The following is a 16435-nucleotide window of genomic DNA, read 5'->3' as shown; positions in this document are numbered from 1 at the left end:
CCCAAACTTACAGCACGGGATCCAGGACACCTCTTTGCCCAGAGGACAGGAATGGAATCCCGTTTTTTCATCAATGAGCAGTAAATAGCCCAAAGATTCAGCAACATGGGCAGAGCTGGAGCCTGGAGCCCACAGCCCAGTGCCCAAAGCCTGAATGAGGAACCTGCAAGGAGAAGACAAGATTTAGGGGCTCACTTAAGCTTGTAACACTACAGCCCTGCAGATCACCAAAGTAGAGCCCAGAAATATACAGTCAATTCCTGTAACCCAAAAGCCAGATGCCAAGCAAGGGCCCAGAGCCAGAGGTCCAGGCCTCAAGCAGAGCCCATGACCCCTAGTTCAGGATCCAACACACAGAGCCTGAAGCCGCCTCTTCTCAGGAAAACTGGGATCACCGCCCAAGCACAGTAGAGGGTGAATCCCACCCACTGCAACCAAGACCCAGGGTCCAGACTGCAGAGTCCAGGGCCACAAGCTCAGTGACCAGAGCGGAGGGAGCAGACTCAGAATCCTAATTCTTTTTTCTGAGCTCAAATACCCAATCACTGAGGGTGTGACCACTGCCCAGAGTCTGCAGCTGAGAGCCCAGGACCCTGAGATCCAGAGACCAGAACCCCGTACCTGGGAGGAGAGTGTCCTAAAGAAGTGACAGCTGGGAGCTGCACATGATTCTTATGTTGATTCTCAATGCTAGAGAAGATGCAGGCCTTTGATCTACTTGCAGATCATCACAAAAGCCAGGCTCTTTCCCTTCCCTGAACATTTCTACATGGTGTTCCCCAGGTCTCATGTTAGATGTCATGTCCAGTCCTCAAAAAGGCCTGCTAGATCTTTGGGCCCATCCCCTTGGCCCACTGCAGTTCTAAATGCTGCCAGCAGAGGGCAGAACTGTTACATGCTTTTCCTACTGGTCTTAGAAGGGGCTGCCTCTCAGGGGCTTCTGCTTATCCTACAGGGTCCCTGAGGGGTCAGCATTTCCCCTTTTGTTGGCTCCAAGAGGCCATTCGGAGAAGCTTTCTTCGTCATTGTATCTCTGTGAAGAGGAAAGTCTTGTTGGAGAGGTATTTCTGGCTAGTCTAACCACCTTTCTGCGGGCTTCTGAGTATCTGCAGCTTCCTATATCGCAGGGCAGGGCTTTTTCCTGCTCAGATCTTAGGGAAGACCTTTTTCTTCAGGCTAAGGGAACACACACTCAAATGCTATCTCAAACGATGCTCACAGCAAACATTCTGTTGGCCAATGCTGTCCACTTGCCAGTCTCATAGGTGTGAGAGCGGTGGCCCAGCAAGTTGTGTCAGTGGGAAGTAACTGCTCTGTGAAGGGCAGAGCATGCATGTGGCATGCAGTGGCATCTGGTCTATGCACATCCACTGTCTTCCCCTCTTCCTGTTTTCAGACCAGTGGCTGGTACACTGGAAAAATAGGTGGGAGGTATGGGGGAAATTCATGACTGCATCAGCCTCATCTGGACTAGGAGTCAGTTCTTTGGAGTCTCAAATGCATTTCTTGCTGGAGGAGGACTGCAAACCATCCCCTGGATGAAGCCTCCCAGGACACAGCTGCTGAGGATCCTGAATCATGCCCTGCCATGGTTTCATCCAACCTCCCCATCTTTATTTTCTTGTTCAGCAGCACCCTAACATAGTGCCCAGTGCTGCTCCTTCACCCTGTTTCTTATAAGAGGATGAGGAGGGTTCAGGGATGCCTCTTCTCTTCCTATTGCCACTTGGCAAGGAAGAACCCCAAAGCTGCCCTTGGGCCAGACAGGGGCTTTATAGTCCTGAACCTCATCGGTTACAGATCATCCTCATCTTGTACATCTGTGCACATCCACATACTTCCCCAATACCAGTGCATATACACACATACATACACAACCACCTGCACACGCTCGGACATGCTTCACACAGACAGGAATACACAGGGCAAGCACAGACATATGAGAATCATAGGGACATACATAGACCTACCCCGATGCATAAAGAAGCACAAGTATGAACCACTCTGTGACACTTGGTGAGGGCAAAGCATATCTGTATTTTCATTACTCACATTGGAATTAATTTCTACTAAGTTGAGGCTGGGTAGAGGTCAGTCTCACCAATTTGTGCATGCTTTGCTTTTTTTTTTTCTTTTTAAAAAAAAAAAAAAAAAGACAGAGTCTCGCTCTGTCGCCCAGGCTGGAGTGCAGTGGGTGATCTTTGCTCACAGCAACTTCTGCCTCCCAGGGTTTTAAGCGATTCTCCTGCCTCGGCCTCTCTATTAACTGGGACTACAGACACCCGCCACCATGTCCAGCTAATTTTTTTGTATTTTTAGTAGAAATGGGGTTTCGGCGTGTTGGCCAGGCTGGTCTCGAGCTCCTGACCTAAATGATCCACTCACCTCAGCCTCCCAAAGTGCTGGAATTACAGGTGTGAGCCACCGTGCCTGGCTGTTTATTTTCATAGAAGTGGTTGCTGAAAGAAAACTAACGTCTATGGACTCTAGTCTCCTTATTGGCTGTTTAGTAGCTAGACACATCTTTCCCTCAGGATTCAAAAATATGTGTGTGATTTACAAGTTCTCAGGAAAGCCATCAAGTGTAGTCTCAGTCACTGTTGTGGATGCTCCCTGTATCGATTAAGGTGCTAAAGAGAAACAGACAAATAATTGTGTGTATGTGTGAAGTGGCTCAAGTGCCAGTGAGGGCTGGCAAGTCTGCCATCTGTATGGCTGGTGGGCTGGAAATTCAGGTCACAGTTACTGCAGCCTTGAGGCAGAGTTTCTCCTTCTCCAGGAAACCTATTTTTCCTCTTCAAGCCTCAACTGTCAGATGGGGTCTCACCGCATGATGGAGGGTCATCTCCTTTACCTAACATCAAGTTGTGGATGCTAACCATATCTATGAAGTACTTTCACAGCAGCACCTAGGTCAGTGTTGGATTCAATAGCTGGATAGTGTAGCTAGACCAAGTTGATGTGAAAAATTAATAATCACATTCCCTGATTGTGGGATACACAGAGATTGACCCCTAGATGTTCGCTGCCCAAATAGAAAACTGCTAGCCACATGTGAATACTTGAAATAGGCTTACTCCAAATCAAGACGTGCTCTGCATGCAAATGTACATTGGATTTTAAAGATTTCATGAGAAACAAATGGCTGAACTGAATTAGGTGAATAATGCGTTTACATGATTACATGTTGAAATAATATTTTGAATATGCTGGGTTAAATTTTATTTAAATTAATTTTACTTATTTTCACCCTTTTAATGTGGCTGCTAGAAAATTTAAAATTAGATGTGTTTCTAACTCCATATTTCTATTGGACAACAATGCTCTAAAACCCATTGTCCCAGGGCATCACTGGTAGACTCACTGCCCAGGTCACTCGGCCTCTTGAGGGCTGCAGTTCCACAACCTACTGACAAGGATGAGAGCAAGCCTCCTCACTGAGGGCCATGACTCCAGCACCCAAGGCTCACCCTGTGCCACAGGACGCCCTGAGGGAGCAAGGTGGGCTGTGTTGTGACCTCCTTCCTTATCCCATATTTTGGGAGAGTTGTCCAGGTGTCCTCACTTTAAACTGAAGTTTCAACAGTCTCATACGTTGTTGGATATTCAGAACTTTTAGAATTTGAATCCAGTGCCATGGCCCCCATCAAACTGAAAAACCAGACCTCAGGAGATGTTGCTTCAACTTCAAAGAATACCGAAGACAAGGTTTATGGGCCTTTATCAGGAAGGCCTTGGGCTCCTGAAATGTTTTTAGAGTTCCTCAGAGTGTTTCATCTATTAATACAGTATTAGCAACTAATTAAATACAGGAAAATGCATAGAAAGGCCTTCCACCAAGGGGGAATATAGTATGTCTGTGCTCTGGGACTAGGATGCGGCAGACCATCTAGAGAACTTCATGGAGCTTCATGTGGCTGACTCAGAGATGTTCAGGGACTGAGCTCCAGGGGAGGCTGGGCAGGAGGACAGACCAGGCTGACACTGGAGGGTTGTGTGTATCGGCCTCTGTGCTCAAAGCTTCTCTGAGGGTAAAGGGATCCCTGGGGTGGTTATAAGAAGAAAAATGTCCTGGTGAATATTTCTCAGTTACAGGTAGGGCCTCGGCATCCGTCAAGAAACTGTGTGTCTGGTATTTGGTCCTCAGCTGAGAACTCTCTGCCACTGTCTTGGTCATGCCAGTAGGAACCTAGCCCACTCCACCGCGACTCTCCTGAAGGGATTGTGGGTAATTCAAGGGAAAAGGCTGTGTTCTGTGTATGGGTTTCTGTGGACCTAGGGATTCTAGAAATCGATGAGGTGTTCAGAATGTGTCAGTAATAAAACAGGAAACTAAACGTGACTGAAAGATTAAGAATATAGAAAACTTCCCAAAACAGGGATTTAGACTACATCCAGTATGTGGATGTGGATGTCAGTCATAACTGTCACATGCGACTCATAGGACAGGAAGAAGCCGTCAGTGAGTGATGTTGACTGACTGTATCGGAGCACATAGGAGAAAACTCTGTGTCCTGCTCTCTGCTCCTCACCCTGGGGCAGGAGTGTGGGCCTGGAGAGGGGGAGAGGGACCATTTCCTTCATGTTCCACGGTGTGCTGTGGAGTCCCACCCTCTGGTCACGATGGAGAAACTTGGTCAGTCCCACCTTCCCACAGACATCAGTGATTAAGCCTGGAAAAAGATTGTTTTAAGAATGCAATTAATATTGAAATATTAAACTTTGAAATCCATCATCTTTACAAATCAAGGAGGCATAGTTGAGAGTGAATTCAATGGATTCTGAAAAATCAATTCAGAACTCATCACACATTCATTATTAAAAAAAAAAAAAAATCAGCAAATTTCCCTCCACGTGATAAAGTATGTCTAAGAACAACCTTGCGCTCACGTGATCTTTAATGGTGAAAGAGAAAAAAACTACTCTCTGTGATTGAAAACAAGACAAAGATATCAGCTGTAGCTGCCACTATTCTATTCAACATTAGTTAGAGAATCCAAAAAAGGTTGCTATGCACAAGACAAAAATGGCCAAGAGGCCCCTCTTCTGGCTGTCATGAGCAACTGCTGCTTCTTTGTCAAATACAGCTTTAGTCCTCTCTGTTCCTCCCCAGTTCTAAAAAAAAAAAGTTGACATCTGTTAAAGCAAACTAAAAATGGCCTGAGGGCCGGGCGCGGTGGCTCAAGCCTGTAATCCCAGCACTTTGGGAGGCCGAGACGGGCGGATCATGAGGTCAGGAGATCGAGACCATCCTGGCTAACACGGTGAAACCCCGTCTCTACTAAAAAAATACAAAAAACTAGCCGGGCAAGGTGGCGGGCGCCTGTAGTCCTAGCTACTCGGGAGGCCGAGGCAGGAGAATGGCGTAAACCCGGGACGCGGAGCTTGCAGTGAGCTGAGATCCGGCCACTGCACTCCAGCCTGGGCGACAGAGCGAGACTCCGTCTCAAAAAAAAAAAAAAAAAAAAAATGGCCTGAGAAGGACTCTGTACTTATGTATTTGAGTCCCTGTGGACAAACTGTAACCTAACTTGAGAGGTATATGAGATTGAAAACCAAGCTTAGGAATATGCACCTGTAACAACAGCTGAGTCTTGGTCAGTCCCAGCAGCCTTACCTAAACCACTCATACACTGCTGAGTGTTCAAATGCTGATCATATAAGGAGAATGCCAACCTGTAACCAGTCCAGCTGTGTCTGTACCTTAATTCTGATTTCTGTACAACACTTCCTTTTTTTGTCATTAAATTTGTTCTAACCATGAGGCATTCCCAGAATCTCTGAATCTGCTGTGTTTCTGGGGGCTGCTCCATTCATGAATCATTCATTGCGCAATTAAACTCCTTTGAATTTAATTCAGCTGAAATTTTCTTTAGCACATCCAGTAGTATTACTCCTATTCCCTGACAGCACCCACACCAGATCAGACTCCCACTTTCTTTTTTTCTCCTCTTAGAATAACTTTGAAAGTCTACTCTTTTTTTTTAATACTATTATTTAATTTAATTTTAAGTTCCAGAATACATAGAGAGAATGTGCAGGTTTGCTACATAGGTAAACATGTGCCATGGTGATTTGCTGCACCTATCAACCCATCGCCTAGGTATTAAGCACTGCATGCATTAGCTATTTATCCTGATGCTCTCCCTCTTCTCACCCCCTTGACAGGCCCCAGTGTGTGTTGTTCCCCTTCCTGTGTCGATGTGTTCTTGTTGTTCAGCTCCCTCTTGTGAGTGAGAACATGTGGTGTTTGTTTTTCTGTTCCTGTGTTAGTTTGCTGTGGATAATGGCTTTCAGCTCCATTCATGTCCCTGCAAAGGACATGATCTTATTCCTTTTTAGAGCTGACCCTAGCCCTAACCCTAACCTTATTTGTCATAGCTTCAGTTTCCCTATTAATGACATGGGGATCTAAATAACACACACAGAAGGAATTCCGGTCCAATTGAGAAGCCATGACTGGTTCAGCATTTGCAACTCTGTCTGAAAGATGGAGACTCCTCCCAGGCTTCTGAGTCCCAGAGCCATCTAGTGAGGACTCCTGAAAACAATCTGGAGAATGCTCCCCACCAATCAGGGCCAAAGAGAGGAGCCCTGCTCTCTGATGGCCAAGGGTAGAAATAAACTTTCTCAACCCCATCCTTCCCTCCCACCTTGACCCATTCAGCATATACTGACCTGGCCCTCCTGCTATCCTCAGACCAGGGCAACCCACCCCACCCGACAGGCCTAAGAGCACAAAACTCTTTTCCATCTTGTTAGTACCTCTAACCCAAAAGCCCCCACCAAGCAATTGTGAACTTTGCATTTCAAGAAGCAAGTACCAATTTCTTTCCAGAAAATGTTGACTTCTGGTGCTGTAATTATTAAAATGCTGAGCAATGGTCATCTGAATGCTCATAGTCACAATGGTGAGCTCCTAACAATTACAACAAACAGACTCTGCTAACTCGTTGTCATTTATCTTCTCTGAGCACCTTCACACCACCCCTATAGTCATTGTCAGGGCTTCTAGGACCTTAAACCTTGCCCACTGCTTCTTCCTCCCAGACATCCACCCCATATAACTTATCCACCTCCCTACAGAATCAATTGCCTCTCCAACCTACAAGATGATTACCTGTTCATCCTATGGCCCATTTTTCACAACCTGGCCTGTTTCTGCTCCCCTCCCACAACCCTTTCTTGCAGGATTTTCATGGTCCCCACTCCATTCTGAGTCTGCTGGTCTCAGCTGCAATTATCTCTACTTCCTTTTTCTCTGGGATGCAGCCTTCATGGACTGACCCATCTTGAAGAAACAACTGGAGATTGAGAGATTTTGATTCATAACTGTGAATTTGGTATCTATGTGAATTTGAACAAACCACTTGTACTGGCATAAAATAGGTTTTCTAGCTCCATGCTGCTTCCCCAGAAATGTTGTGAGGAAGATAAAGACAGTGAAAATGGGACCATCAATCAAACACCTTCAGTTGTGAACACACCTGTCATGAAGCAAAGTTTATTTTCCTGGTACTTGCATCAAGGCAGACTATACCACAGGAGGAACCACGGGACCACACAGTCATAGTTAAGTTAGGAGGGAACTTGTATGGAATTTGGGCTTGTGCTTTGTGATTTTGGTTAGGTGGGCACTGAAGAAAGTGTAAGTCTGATCTGGTCTGGGTGCTGTCAGGAAGCAGGGATAATAGGATTGAATGCCATTTTCTTTTTCTAGAACTGGAGAGGACCAAAGAGGGCTAAAGCTATAATTAGTAGAGAAGCAGCAGTTGCTTGTGGTTTTCTGATGTTCACCATTAGTTCATGCTTTTCAAATACGTTACTCTGTTTGCCTCCATCGGAATGCAATTTTTCTAGTAAACTGTTTGCTGGGTCTGCAGAGCATTAGGTGTGACTTTCCAGAGAAGGCAAGGGATAACTCTGGCCTTCTTCCATTGATTCTAATGCTTGTTCACCGATTCCGTCCACAAATACGCATGGAGTACTGTGCAGCTCATCACGGCCAGGCCCAACCGAGGCCACTGGAGTCGCTGGAGTGAGAGAACTGTGGTCACAAGACAGGGATGTGCCCCACATAGGACAAATGTTATGAGCAGCTTTCCAGACTGAGTAAACAGTGTGCATAATATATTAGAGTCCTTGTTAAGCTCCAGATAAAGAAGTTGAAGTAATGAAAGAAAGAGCCAAGGATATGAGGGAGGATATGAGAGTTCTTGATTGCTTTGGGCCTGCCCACCCACCGTCAGCAGACATGGTTTGCCCTGGTTGCCCAGTGCAGGTTTGATTCTGAGTGAAAACCAGAAGCATCATTTTCATGGTGTGGTATGGGCCTACTGGCCGGGGTGGCCCTAGGTACCTCTGCATCAGACTGGGCCACTATGGAGAAGCTTCATTCTGCTGGGATGTGTACTCTTGTCCAACCCATGAGACACTGGAGGATTTCATCGCAGAAGTCCCTGATGATGTGAGAGCAAATCTCACTGTCCCTGTATATCAGTGGGAGATGGAAGAGTGTATTTTGATAGTCCAGGTATTCCTAGTTCTCTTGTTTGTAGGCAAAATTGTTTAGTAATTCAAAGAAGTCTTTCTTGATCAAGAGACAAGGGACCTGCCAGTAGCAATTTAGCACTAGCAGTAGTCAAATGTAATGATCTCGGCAAGTTTCATCCTGGGGTGGAGGAAAAGGAAGAGTCAGAAGTAACTGATGACTTGGATGGGTTCAAGCCTGTGAAGAGGAACTTCATATGCACTGTGGTGAGACACGGGAAAAGTAAACCCTCATTGTTCAGAACAAAAACGGCTGATGTCTGAGACAGCAAGAAAGATGCAGTCTTTACACCAGGCACAAAAAGCCATTGAGCCATACATGCAAGAAGCTAAAGCACACTTCAAACTAACAGGAGAAACTGAAAAAAGATTCAAGCTGACCAGAGCGACATTTGTGTCTTCTATGAAGAATCAGGCCATGTCTTGGCAGGAAGACAGACTCAAGATCAATGAAGCGGCAGCTTGTCCCTGAGAAAAGGACTTGAGTGAGAAATTGGGATTAGGAGAACCAAGGAATGGTGATCATATTCCTAAGAAGTCAGAAGGATCCAGGAAAAGATTGAAGGATGCTCTCAGGTCACATGCCCATTTCAATATTCAAGAGAAAGAGAAAGAACCAATTTCACGTCACTATTACCAAAGAAAAGAAGAAAGCTCACTAAGAGGTCAACACAAGAGCATCTAGAAGCCTCCATGGAAGGAGCAGATTGACATCTTGAGGAGAGAGAAAATGAAATGATTAAATGACATCAGTCTAAAAGAAGTGGAGTGTGTGGGGGTGCTACCTGTCAAGGTAGGTCTTGACTTACAGCATGTGGTAGAAAGTTCTGAAGCCAATGACCTGATGAGCCATGAAATAAAGAGTTGGAGAATTCCCGAGAGCTATTTCCTGATCTGACATGACAGCTGGAAGGAACCATTTTTTTCTAGGCCGTGGCAGATTCTGTTAATCAGGTGTCAAGCTCCCAATGACTGGCTGAGAGCTCAGGAGGTTGAAGGAAACATCATTATCACCAGACAGGAAGTTGCAGACCTAGGACAAAGAAGAAGGGAAAGAGCCATTCAGCTCCAGCTTCTGCACATGTATCTTCATGGACTTGATCATCCCAGTGGAGCATGTGGTTGAGATTAGGGTTTCTGCCCTGATACCTGGCCATGAAGTGGTACTTTCTCAGAGATAGCAGAGTCTCTGGCCCTTCTACTCAGACACTTCCCTTACTAACCCTCTCCTCACTCCCCCTCCTCTGTCTCTATTACCTTCACTTTTTCTTTCCTCTTTCCTTTTCCCCAATAAGATGTTACTGAGTCTTAATAGGGAGTTTCTGGCAAGAAGCTATCTTCTTCTGCTACCTCCTTCAAGAAGGCTTGTTGCACTCGTGCCAGGCTTCTTCGTCCCAAAAGTAGGGTTCTCCTCCTTTGCATCTGCCATAGCCTGTTTTTTCCCCTGGACATTCTAATTTAGAAAATGGTTGTGTGTTATCTCTCAGTTTCATTCAACCTCCATGGGACCTCTGTCCTCCAAATTCTGAAACCACACAGTGGTCTTCAGTCATGAGTTTTCATATTTGATCCTCAAAATGTCTTTCTGTTCTCCCTCTATATTTATATTTATGGTAGAGTTTTTTACACAAGTTTTTTTTTTTTTTTTTTTTTTTTTTTGGTAGAATCTTGATAGTCATATAGATTTCAGGATAAATTTAGAAAATAGAGATTATTGGAAGTTATTCTTATGATAATATAGTCTAGAAAAATATGTTTCCAGTAGGTTTTATTTTTTTCTTTTTTTGAGATGGAGTCTTGCTCTGTTGCCCAGGCTGGAGTGCAATGGCATGATCCCAGCTGACTGCAGCCTCTGTCCCCCGGGTTCAAGCAATTCTCCTGCCTCAGCCTCCAAAGTAGTTGGGATTACAGGCACCTACCACCACACCCAGCTAATTTTTGTATTTTTAGTAGAGATGGGGTTTTGTCATGTTGGTCAGGCTGGTCTTGAACTCCAGACCTCAGGTGATCTGCCTGCCTCAGCCTCCCGAAGTGCTGGGATTACAGGCATAAGCCACTGCATCTTGCCCTCCAGTAGGTTTTTATTGTATGAGTCAGCCTGCTTTTCTTTGAAAAACACAATATGATTTTTGAGCACTTTAGCTTGAAGAGACATTTGAAAGAGAAAAACTTTTCTCCATTTTAATGTTTCAGTCTAGCAGGGTAAAAGAGAATGGTGAACTTTACTTCTGAGTTTCAATACGTTAGACTTGAATTTAAGATTGGCTCCCCTCTTTTCATTTAGTGGAAAGGGCAGTCTGTGATGTGGGGAGTCCAGTAGGGCTGGACCTGTTCATAACTATTGCCTTCTGGTACTATAGGTCTCCGAAAGGGGCTAGACTCAGGGCTAGAGACTCAGTGAAGAGGGTGGTGGGCCAGCCTATAACTCCTCACCTTTATCCCATACCCCTAGGAGACCTGGGCCACTGCAGCCTTCAAACTCTTCATGTAGATGGAAGAACCTATGCCCATATCAACCCCTCTTGACAATACCATTTACATGTTCCTATGTTAATGTCCTGGATGGCATCATGTGCCAAATGCTTGGTTGTCTGAAAATATGGCCTATGGAACAGATCTGACCAGCAGTCGATTTGACAGAGGTCAAGAATGTATTCAAGTTTGACAGTGGAGAATGTCAGTGTCGGTACAAGAGTACAGCTGTGGGGTTCTTAGACCAAGAGTTTTGGGTCTCAGCCCAAGCAAATCCTACCACACAGAAAAACAGGAAAGGCTTTGCTCACTTAGATCCTGGTTCAGAGTCACAGCTCTACTTGGTAAAGCATCTGTCAGAGTCTTCAACAGAGTCATGTCCTAGATCTGTGGTGTCAGTGTGACCAAGGTGTGTAACAGAGTTCCGGTACCTGCAGGCTGTCTGACTACCACCAAGTCTCAGGCTTTCTTGCTCTACGTGGGTCCAACATTCACGACTGCCTACGAAAAGTCCTTGAAAGATTCCAATAGGAGTCATGGATCTCCCTGATCCCTCACCCCCAGCACATACCCAGGAATAGACAGAAGTTACTACTAAGACTTCCCCAAGGATGCAATTGTGAGCCAGGCCTCAGTGGCAAAAAGGCATGGGACAAGTACCAAGGCATTCTCAGAAGCCAGGAACCATCATGAGTGCTGACTCATTCTGTATTGATCAGATCATCCGGTGAAGGAAACAGAGAATTTGGGTAGGAGCAGGGATTCAGGGGGACTCAGACTTGGAGGCCCAGGATTGAAGCGGGTCTTGTACCCGCACACCCTATAGATGTATTTCTACCTGAGAGCCCACACTTAGAGAGCACCCTTCAGAGTCAACTCTGGTCAAAAGCATTGACTGGAGGAGGGGAACTGTTCTGCTCTCCTCTCCATCGCAGGATAGGGACTCTAGGCTTTGTTTTAGTTCCTGTCATTCTCATGTCCTTGTTCTTGTCTGATTTGGCTGTTTCTATCTGTGAGGCAGAGACATTCATCTCTAGTTTCAAATCATCCTTGGGCAGGTCACAGGCCTTGTGTTCCAACCTTCTGATCTAGGTACCTAGTGAGCTGTGGCTACAGATTTATCCCTTGGCTCTGGGCCATGAAACATGATCATGAGAGCTGTGAGGATGATGGCGAAGCTGTACCACGTGCCCTGTGGCCGTGTGGGGGTTGACACTGGGCTGACCAGCATCCATGTGTCCTATCAGTAAGCCAACCTATAAGCAGTGTGGCTCACAGGTGTCCACTTCTTTTTCACTGTCCTTCAGCTTCTTGGAAGGTCTAGGTGAAGGTCAAGAGTCAACAGAGCTGCTGGAGAAACCAAGGTATAGGGAAGGGCGTGGGCCTGGGCTCTTTTCTTGACCTAGCCATTGCCCGATGTGCCTTGCCTCCTGATCCTCTGTTCCCTGATTTTGAGATGACCACACTGTTGTGGGCAATCATGACCATTTGCTCTGAATATGGTCTGCCAGGGGAATCACCAGGTGCCCAAAAAAGCCTGTCCTGAATGCCCCTCATAGAACTGTCCTCTGCTTGGCAGAAGTCATTAGGACATTGGACAGCTCACTGCCCCTGGCTTCTTTGCCCTTCTTGCCTTTCTTCCTCTCTCTTTTCCTTAACACGTGTCTTGCCATTTTTCTTTCTTCATTGCTATTTGAATACATTCGATAAAGGTGGTCTCTAGGCCCTGTGAGAGCCTGGCCTTGTGCAGGATGTCTGCAGGTGATGGGCATGGTAGGCCAGGATGGCTCACTGCACACTCTATCAAACCCTGGCCTCCATGTCTGTGTGTGTATGTGCCAACATCATAGACATCCAAGATAGGTAGGGCTTTCTTCTCTTCCAGACATGTATCTGAAACTTTGTTGCTAGTAGAAGAAATCTGAGAACTGGCCAGGTGATCAAGGGCAGGTGGTGAGGAATAAAGGACTTGTGAGACACTTCACCTCCATCACCTTCTAGTGTGGTCCTGCTGCATGCCTCACTTTTTCGTGGTCTGCAAGTTTTGCCAACTGAGATCAGGAGATTGGCTCGGGATTGAAATCATGATGCACCAGCAGTCTAGCCCTGCAACTGCTCCTCACTCTGGGGCAGAAGCTGTGGGCTTGGAGAGGAGAAGGGGGGGCCTTTTCCTTTCTCTGCCATGGGGTGCTGGGGAGTTCCACCTTCTGGTCGTTGTGGAGGAGGCTGATCAGTGTCACCTTCCCACAGACACCAATGATTCAGTATGGGCAAATGATTTCTGAGAAAGCACCTCATAGAATGTGCTGAAGAGTCAACTAAATCAGGCAGATTCTGGAGGACAAATGTGTGAAGGAAGAGGAACTGCTGGAGATGTGGTCTCTAAGTGTGCAGCTTTTCAGACAAGGGCAAGCCCTGATGCTCAGTGAATATTGAACTTCACCACAATGACACAGGCTCAAACAGAAAATCTGAAAAGTCCCACATTTGTATGACAAAATGAACTTACTCACATAGAGTCCATCTCAAGTTCAAATGGCTTTCTTGGTGAATTCTATCAACTCCAAGGAAGAAACAAACTTATGGAAACTCCATCAGAACATACAGGAAGAAGAAACACTTGATGTGAAATTGTGAGATACCAGCAATACTCTGCTACCCATAATAGAAAACAGTGTCCAGAATAAAATGACAGATGAATATAGCCTATCATCTTGCTCACAAAATTGATTATAAAATATAAACATGTCAAACCAATAACGTATGACAAATATAGGACATCATGGCCAAGTGACATTTATTCAGAATTGCAAGTTCATACTTCAGTGTGTAACTTTGAAATGCACAATGGAATAATTAAATCAGGGAGACATAGTTGTGTCACTTCAATACATTTGAAACATTAATTCACAAATTTCATCACCTATTTATTTTGTTTAAAAATCCCAGCAAATTTGAAATAGATGGGAATTTTCTCCACATGATAAGGTACATCAATGAAGAAAATTAACCTAATATAATGTGTGAGACGTGGAAATCATTTCTCCCTGTGATTGAGAACAAGGCAAGAATATCAGCTCTCATCATTCTCTTCAACTTTAGATAGAATATTTAGCAAATGCAACATGGCAAACAAAAGAGAAAACAGGCAGAATGTTGCGAAGAAAATAGTAGCACTTCCTTATTTACCAAAGACATTAATTGATATGAAAACATTTAAATGAATGTATTTTTAGACCTGTGGAACTAATGAATGTGATTAGCATGGTTTTACATTTAAGGGGAATATACACATTCATTTTTATTTCTATACTTTTAGCAACAGTTCATTGGAACATAGATGAATCAGTATTATACAATGTCAATTCTCAACACCATGATCTCTAGAGTCAACTCCATTTTAATCAAAATTCCAGAGAAAATATCCAGCTTATTCTACAATTGATATAGCGTGTATTATCTGAGGAATTATACTTCGTATTTTCAAGACAAACTATAAGGCACAGCAATTAAAACAGTGTTGAATTGGAATGGAATGCATCAATAAACAGATGGAATAGAATAGATAATTCATACATACATTTGTACATATAAGTGGTCTTTTAAACTTCCATATAGATATAAATGATCTTTAATGGAGACTGGAAAGACTTTTGAACAAATATTGCTTAAATCACTGTAGATTTATTAAAAGAGAAAATCTGTATTGAATACTGCCACACACCATCAATGCAAGTTAACTCACTACTAATATAAGAGCATAATGTAAAAGCTAACTCAAGAAATGTAAAAGCTAAGTCAAAATGTGAAATGCTGAGTCATTTACAAGAAAACAGAAGAATAGCTTCATGAAATAGGAGTAGTCAAGAATGTTTTGGTAGCAAATTAAAATGCTAATGAAAAAAGAAAAAAAAGTATAGATTACTTTTCATCAAACATGAAAACTCTGTTCCTCAAAAGACACCAGTGATAAAATGAGGGTACTATTCAAAAATATTCATAACATTCAACTGAAAAAACCTTGCCTCTAGTTTATATAGAAATGCTTACAACTTATCAATAAAATTGTAAAGAAATTTTTTAAAGTAGGCATAGGTCTTGAATAGAAAACGTACAAAGGAAGAAACATAAAAGTTTGAAGAAGAAACTCTAAAGCATTTGGCATCATTTTTCGTGAGAGAAATAGGAAATCATGCTGAGATACCACTCACACCTTCAAGAAGAAGGCTAAAATTAAAATGACTAAAAACAACAGGAATTGGCAGGAGGAGGGAGCAACCAGAACTGCCATTTTCTGTCAGAGAGAAAGTAAACAAGTACCACCACTTTAGCAAAGGACACGGCAAAACAAAATATCTTCTTTGACTGGTGGAACTAAGGGTTAGAGGTAACAGCTAGAGAGAAATGTGGGTACCTGCCTCCCAAGTGAGTAGGTTAACCTGTCCTGGCCTCTCCTGAGAACCACAGCACTGCAAATCCAGTGGTTAAGAAAGCAACATCGCCTCTTCTCTCTGAGCTTCAGTTTCCATATCAGTACACTGGGCCTTTAGCCTTGCATGGCCAGAGTCCGCCTCCTTGGGTGTGTGGGTTTCCCTTTATGTCCCCACAAGTGTATCAGGAGCATGTGGCTTTTCCACTGCGGTTTTAAGCTGTATTTACAGGAACCATCCACAGAGTCTGCAGAGTTCACTGTGCATGCATACAGTTATGCAACAGTGGCTTTGTTTGAGTCACTGATTCACTCATTCACTCATTCATCCTACAGATAGGAACAGGAACATTCCAGAAGAAAGATCTGTGATCCTCTTAGTCTTTGCAGCAATCTTCTTGGAGATAACTATAGGCATTATCTATCATTTCTCATTCTAAATTAACTTCATTAATTTTTTTGACACAGGAAAGTATTATAAAAACAAGGCTACAAGGGTGGCCCCCAGCCTTCTTATACAAAATCTTTTCTGCATGATCATCTCAGTCTGTGCTTTGTCACACTGCACATCCTCCGTGCTTCAGTCTGGGCTGAGCCACCTGGCTGGCCTTGATGGAAATTTTCTTGGAGGAAATGGGCTTCTAGGCTAGCATGAACTTGGCTTCTTATGTGAAGCCAAGAGGTGATGGGTCGGGGTAACAGATTGTGGTAATAGTGTGACTGGGAGTCCAGACATGGCTGTTACCAGCTCCTCTTCTCTACATCTTTCTACAGATTTAACAAAGGTAGGTTCCAAAATTATTTTCCTCTATATCTTTGTTGTTCCAATCCTTTTTAATTTTTAATTTCTGCCTTCTCTACTTAAGAGACGGACAGACATACCTCCTGATAGCTGCAGGATGGTTCTTTTAGAGACCTTGAACTGACCCAATTTTCCAGCCTTTCTCACTTGTAGTTCTCAGGAATAACTGAGTCATGGCAGCC

At 44.2% G+C, this 16435-nt stretch overlaps 1 long non-coding RNA gene across 1 annotated transcript; it reads right to left on the bottom strand.

The window, feature by feature from the left end:
- Positions 1-7964: 7964 nt before the first annotated feature.
- Positions 7965-15612, bottom strand: LOC126962129 (uncharacterized). The gene is made up of 3 exons (XR_007728602.1): positions 15437-15612; positions 9360-9583; positions 7965-8033 (listed from the first exon to the last, which is right to left on the bottom strand). It is a non-coding gene; the product is annotated as an uncharacterized LOC126962129 (long non-coding RNA).
- Between the last annotated feature and the right edge of the window lie 823 nt (positions 15613-16435).

This window comes from Macaca thibetana, chromosome 9 (genome assembly GCF_024542745.1).
Source record: "Macaca thibetana thibetana isolate TM-01 chromosome 9, ASM2454274v1, whole genome shotgun sequence".
NCBI classification, from domain to species: domain Eukaryota; kingdom Metazoa; phylum Chordata; class Mammalia; order Primates; family Cercopithecidae; genus Macaca; species Macaca thibetana.
This window is presented reverse-complemented; position numbering and strand designations above follow the sequence as displayed.